Source organism: Megalobrama amblycephala, linkage group LG23, assembly GCF_018812025.1.
Source record: "Megalobrama amblycephala isolate DHTTF-2021 linkage group LG23, ASM1881202v1, whole genome shotgun sequence".
NCBI classification, from domain to species: domain Eukaryota; kingdom Metazoa; phylum Chordata; class Actinopteri; order Cypriniformes; family Xenocyprididae; genus Megalobrama; species Megalobrama amblycephala.
In genome coordinates this window covers 2,635,723-2,642,943 of record NC_063066.1, presented here as the reverse complement: position 1 = coordinate 2,642,943, position 7,221 = coordinate 2,635,723, and the positions used below count along the sequence as shown (strand labels likewise).

At 33.9% G+C, this 7,221-nt stretch overlaps 1 protein-coding gene across 2 annotated transcripts in view; it reads left to right on the top strand.

The window, feature by feature from the left end:
- Positions 1 to 663: 663 nt before the first annotated feature.
- Positions 664 to 7,221, top strand: part of nkx1.2lb (NK1 transcription factor related 2-like,b) — a 130,789-nt gene continuing 124,231 nt past the window's right edge. Inside the window, exons 1-4 of one of the 2 annotated variants that reach the window (XM_048175840.1) lie at positions 664 to 728; positions 838 to 874; positions 1,834 to 2,027; positions 2,286 to 2,326. The gene's annotated coding sequence lies outside the window, so the exon portion shown is untranslated. The other variant, XM_048175841.1, reaches the window with a different exon arrangement.

Genomic DNA, 7,221 nt, shown 5'->3' with positions numbered 1-7,221 from the left:
ATTTAGGCTATTTGCCTGATTTGCATTTTGCGCTTGGCCAGTGTTAATTTTAGGTCCTTGCTGTAATACTTGGTCATTTGATGTGTTTATTATTTTGCTATGAAATGTAATATTTATTTGAGGAATTGGAGCACTTTTTTTTATTTCCTTTTCCCTTTCACACAATTTTATAATAATCATTAATTAGATATAATTCGAAAACCTTTGAAATTGGACATTGTGTTACCATGGAAACGGTACTTTAAATCCTTTTATTAGACTCAATTTATTTTAATAACTTAATGTGGTTAGACATATGGCTCTACCAGTTTAATCCTTGTTATTTCCTAAAATATGTATTTTGTATAAAATAAACAAAATGTTTAGTTCAATACATTTGCTTTACAGTAAACAAACTTTTTTACACTTCAATTTTTTGAAGCTGCCTTCAGTTCTGCAAGAGTGTCTTGATTAAAGTGACCAACCTTGTGTCTTTATATAAAAAAATTATATATGTGTGTGTATATATATATATATATATATATATATATATATGCCAAATAATTTCAGTTTAGAGGTTAAACACCAGAGTTTGGTGATTGTCTGCTATATCACAGTATTTTAACAGAACATATATAAGAATTTTTAATGAATTTCAGATTCAGTCTGCCAGCCTCAATGAAGGGCAGTTAAATCTCGTATGACCGGAAGGTGGCGACAAAACATCATGAAACTCGTCAGCGTCGTGTGTGAGCATTAAAATAATCTTTTAACGTAAATGTAGCCAATTTAATACACACTCCCTCATGTTGACTTTTACTTGTTTATATTTGTTGTTCATTTATGAAAAAATGACAGGAATTATCGAGACCTGGGAGCAGAAATACCGACAGATGTAAGTTTACACAGATTATGCTAATTTAGGCCTACTTACGATTTAAAATTAACTATTTTCTAGTTGCGTATTTTTTTAAAATATATATAATGGGTTAATATGTCAAATTATGAACAAATGGCATTTATTTCAGACATTTGAAACATCTGTATGTAGTGTTTATAGCAAACACACAAAACAAACACAGATGCTAATTTGATTTAGGCTAGTATGTTATTTTCTCGTTGTTTACTTGAACCTTATGCAGAATAAATGTAGCAAATAAAACCTTTTATGATGAGAAGTGTCCTCACTTCATTATAGTTTTACATGGTAACTAACTAATTAAACATCATGGAAATATAGCTATTAAGGTTATTAATTTAAATGCTCATTAACTGATGATTTGTTAAGCATAAGATAATAATATACTGCCTTAATAAGCCTTAATATACTAGATAAAAAATATGCATTAAACTTACTTTTAAGCAAAAGTTTATATTATTAATTAATATTATTTGTATTTAATATTTATTCAAATAAATAAAGCTTAATTTAGTTTTTTAAGAATCATTTCACTACTTTAGTTTGAGTCGATGTTTCTTAAGATAATCAAATATCTTACAGCTGCACATTATCTGATGATTTAAGCATTAAGATTAAGAATGTCTGAACCCAAACACAAAATCACACATGTCATAAAGGCACTAGATATCTACGGCTGTGTGAATGTGTGGCTGTACCTCAGTCCCATGCTGCCCCACACTAGTAATTAATTTAAATTGACCATTACGGCTGCGAGGGAGACTTGTGATGAATTTTCCCAATATCATTGGCTCCCAGAAGGCCTGTCTCACACCTGGGAAATGTATGATAATGTCTGATTGGCCGTGGTCGATCTCCCTCCCCAGCATGCACGGCGGCTGAGTTATGGCCGCGCGGCCCACCTTACTGTTTGGTGGCGTGTCATTTGAATACAGATTAGCCGCCCCGGTGTTCCAGTGCTTTGGCATTACCATTACTGGGGACAGTAATTTGAGTGATGAACACACGGGTTATCACAAGGTCATCACCTTCAGCGAGGTACGAGGGGGATGGCGTGCCAGCCAAACCACTTTTGGAGCCACCAGCCAAGAAGTCCTTCGATAGCATAATTAGTTCCTTTAATTAAGAGGTGAGCCAGCTGATTGAATAAATCCGCTGCTAATGGAGCATCCGATTTCCCATTCCAATAGCTCATGTGTACTTCTCTCTGGCTCTCGCAGGATGTCGGGAAAATGTTTCTTTAAACCTGCAAACTCTTTAAATCTTGCCTGAAGATGTTTTTGTTTTTCATTTTGATAGTTGTATGATGATTTGACTGTATTTTATTGCATTGTTCAGGCCTTGATCAATTAGACTTTAGACACTAACGAACATTGTTTCTTTTCAGATTTTCGACAGATTCGTAATGACAGGCTGTGAATGTAAAAGGTGAGTTATAGACATATTTGTTATTTTTGTCTGTTCCAGTTTTAATAATATTGGTATGTTTTTAGTAGCATTATACACACACAGCAAAATCTCAGAGTACATATGGTCCCTCTCTACAGAGTGTTAAAGTAACACTAAAGCAGAGTTCAAGTTAATGAGATAATTAAGCGATTAATTAAGTGATGACTGAGCATTAGTGATGAACACCTGCTGCTAACAAGCAGAATCACTGAAGAAGAAAAAACTACAAGGCTGTGGCTGAAGTCAGTTGTAGTTCTTGTGTTTCTCTTTTCAGTGATTCTGCTTGTTAACAGCAGGCGTTCATCACTAATGCTCAACCATTATTTAATTAATCGCTTAATTAACTCATTAACTTGAACTTTGCTTTAGTGTTACTTTAACAATATAGAGTGGGATTTTGCTGTGTAGTCATCAAATCTATATAATCATATCTAATATATATATATAAAATAAATTAAACTTAATTTTTAAGAAATAGTATATTTTGGTCATAGATTAGGGTCCAATTCTCACTATTAACTATGACTTTTTCCTCAATAAACTCCTAATTACTGCTTATTAATAGTTAGTAAGGTAGTTTAAGTATTGGGTGTGATTATGGGATGCAGAATATGGTCATGCAGTTAATATGTACTTAATTTATAAGCACTAATAAACAGCCAATATCCTAATAATATGCATGCTAATAACTAGTTAATAGTGAGAATTGGACCCTAAACTAAAGTGTAATATAATTATTTATATATTAACACAAATCATAAGTATTGTATTAGTTTCCTTTAATCACAAGTGAATTTCATTTGGATGTTTCTTTAGTGAAATTCTACTTAAATATTTTCTTAAAAACTTTTATGTTTTTTGTGTTATCTTGCTGATTGCAAAGTCTTTTTGCATATTACCATAATAATCATGATGTAATGCTTAATATTTGAGATGATAAATGCATTAAACATCTAACCTTTGAGGATTTAACCATGAATATGCAAATTAGTCTCCGCCTCCACTCACTCACAGCAGCTCGGATTACCTGATCCACTCGCTCAGCTGTCGTAAACGCTGGACTATGGCAAGTGGAAATATTGCTTTAATTCAACCAGAAACTGATTCAGAAGAAGAAGATTCATCCTTAGAAACGCTTTGAACAAGCCCCGCCCACACGCGACAGGATTGGTCACATGTTTGTGATGTAGGAAACAGGGGCGGGGTTTTAAGTCACTGCAGTTTTAAGGAGAAAATGCTCAGCAATGGTGTTGACCGATGAATTTGCACATGTTTTGTCTTAAAGCATATTAAAAAACACCATATAGACATATAATCAACATTAAACACTTGATTTTCACCACAGGGGGACTTTAATTTATAATCAATTTATAGTCCTTCCTGTTTGACTTTTGAAAAATCCCTTTAACTAACACAAGCCAGTTTCTAAATGACATCATCTTCCAGGAAGTGACATCACTTTGGAGGGAAAACAACTATAGAAACGTCAGTAAGTGGAAGTTTTCATCCTGTTTGAGAACATTTTCTAAATTAATTTCAGCTCGCTGTCAATCCCTTACTGCTAAATTTAATTTAACCTTAATACCTTTTTTGTGTGTGTGTGCCTGAGCTTGAATAAAATACATGGTCATTTTTTTATACAAATACTTCCTTAAATTGCATATTGGTTTAAATTCATGGAGTTCAAAAGTCAGTGCAGAACAGGAACAGGAATGACCCTGTGCTGAATATCATATTGTATCTGGAGCTCATGGCCTCAATTATGCCTCGAGTGCAGCGTGAGGCATATCTAGCCTAATCATTTCTGCATTTTATGGCGGTTAACACACCTCTTGACTCGTGATCTTTTAATCCCTCTGGACTATTATTATTGCCATGAGCCTCTCCTCTCCCCCACCCCTCATTTCATCATCCGCTTTATCTGTTTAAACCTGTGGTTAATAGATACGCAAAAATAGACCATTCTCAACACATTTTTCTTGCTTTCGATGACTGTTCTTCTGCATTAGTTTGCAAGAAGATTAAATATGTTGAAAGACGAAAGAACATTACAATATTTGAACAGCGTGTGCTGGAATGGGACTTATCTTTTTGATATCCTTTCTAGCCTTCTCACCGGGAGATAACAGCATGTTATCTACTCCAGAATCCACCCGACATAATTAAACAGCAATGATCAACTGATAGTTATAAAAAAATAAAAGTGTCCTCCTTCAGCAGTCCTTCAGTGCCACTAAAGTGAGACGTCTCCCCGACACGACTGAATCAAAGACAAAATTACATATTTTTAGCAAGAGTTTTGACCAAGTGCTTTTAAGAAAAATAATGGGAACGCTGCATTTTGCTGCCAAAATTCAATTTTTGCCACAATTTGCTGAGTTTCTTAAAGGTGTGTAAAAGTGTGTGAGTTCTGGACCACCAGGAGCCTCGCAGGTTGACATCAAATTAATATGTTATTAATAATACAATTAATAATAATACACTGTAAAAAATTTTTTTTTCTTTTGTCAAATCAACTTAGATAATTAATGTAGGGATGCACGATATGTCGGCCACCATATCGGTATCAGCCGATATTTTTAATGTTATTGTTATCTGCCTCCCAAAAAATAATTGGCCGATATATTAAAGCCGATAAATAATGGATTATTTCCTTCAGCTGAGACACTTCAGATACACACTGTTCACCATGATAGTTTTGAATTGCTTGAAATATGATTGAAATCACTTCAAAAAGGAAAATACAGTTAAGTGCAACATGCGCAGCGCAAGTCTGTCATATAAACTTCATAATATTATAATGTGAACATTATAATCGTGTGTTTGTGACATGGAGACTTTTGTTTTTGTAATCAAGTGCTCAAAAATGCTATAAATATTTGGATTTAGATTTATCGGCCAATATATCGGTTATCGGCTTTCAAATTTAAAGAATTATCGGTTATCGGTATCGGCCAAAATTTTCATATCGGTGCATCCCTAGTTCGGATAACATAATATTTTAAGTTTCTGTTGATTAAACCAATCACCTTCATTGTTTTAACTCAAAATTTTAATTTCAATGAACTCAAAATTTTAAGGCAACCAGATAACTTACTTTTTTAAGTTAAACCAACAATAATTTTTTACAGTGTAGTATTATTTATCAAGATAACAAATTAATAACTTAATAAAAATAACTTAAACTTAAAAATGTCTTAATTAAAATGTTAACAAATACATAAAACTAAGGAATCATATTTATTTTTTTTAATTTTCTTCCCTAAATAACTATTGTTTCTGTTAGTTGTCCCATTTTTGACTATAAAAAAATTAAAAACAATAACTTTTGTCATAATTACAGCAGAAATGTCTAATCTACAGTTATGTTAGAGAACCACTGCACTAAACAGATTTTGCAAAAAAAAAATGACTAATTTCAAACAGGTTTCCTGAACACTCGCCTCAAAGTCACCCGATTGGTTGAGTCTGTGTTGTTGTTATGTTTAAAGAGGCCAAATTATACTCTTGATGTTGTTTTTGTGCTCTGCTAGAACAGGTTTTCCTGCTTGAATGTTGATTATTTTCCTCATATTCTCCATTGTTGCAGCACCTCTCTTCCCAGTCTGTCAGTAACGCTCTGTTTAGTTCCTGTCTCTATGAAGCCCCTCCTTCTGAAAAGCACACTGTGTTCTGATTGGTCGGCTGGAGCAGTGTGTTGTGATTGGTGTTTGGGAAATGTCCCGTCCCTTACCATAACCGCCAGTTTCAACACACTACTAACTAACTCAACCAGGCCCCGCCCCTTTATTCTGCGCATTAATTATTTAAATGAGGAAGACATCTCAAGACTACAATGGAGGCGTTTCAGGGAGTTCAGAAACACTGATATAGAGAAGAACTCTCGCCTTTTTCATGATCAAACAGCAACATTACACACTAAAGACGAATGAAGTTTGAGAAAAGCATATGGCCTCTTTAAACAGATGACACATTTTAGCTCTGCAAATTAAACCAAAATGCACAAATTGTCATGCATTTTCTTGAAAATTAAATACTTTCCCTGTAGTAATTAAAAACAACTTCAATCCAACCGTACTCTCTATACAAATCCATTTTGCAATAGATCATTTTGTACATAGTTTGTGTGAAGCCTCAAATGTTCTTCTCTGCGAGAAGCATTTGGCACCAGCGCAGGCAAATACCCATCAGTAAGTGTTGAACCTAAAGATTGAAAGACGTTCATAAGAGTTATGTTCCTTTTCTTTGACTGTGTAAAATGCATATGTGATTTATTTAACAGCTCTCTTATTGTGTTGAAAATCTCATTTCAATCATACATGGCAGTGCATGATTTAAGAATGCGTTGTTTAATGGCCTTGCCATGCCCAAATTTAAACTAATCCAATTAATCAGCAAAGCATTCAGTGTGCCTGTCTGAAACTCACTTAGGCAAACAAAGGTCTTTTAATATAAATTTTCCACAAGATTTCTTTATTGATTTGGTGCAAAATGATTTGTGTGATACATTCACGCCAATCAATAAAGGCCAAGTCAATAGTGTTTATAAAAAATCATAGCACCATAGATGAAGTGTCAAGCAACTTCAGCTTAGCATTGACCCGCAGCGTATACTACATTGGAAAATACACTCATAAAAATCCACTTGGCACATCATTTCCCGAATGACCTGTTTGATGGGTCTGACCAATACATTGCATTTATTGGTTAACTGATAAAGCAAACTTTTTATACCAGTAATGATTATGGTAGTAAAGTTATAAAAACTTCAGGTACTCAGTGGAAGTAGCAAAAGTTGTAATGTGTTATAAGCAGAGCAGTCCTGTGGTTTTTATTTGGAAGGCAGGATGGTATGTTTGGGCAATAGTGTTTTC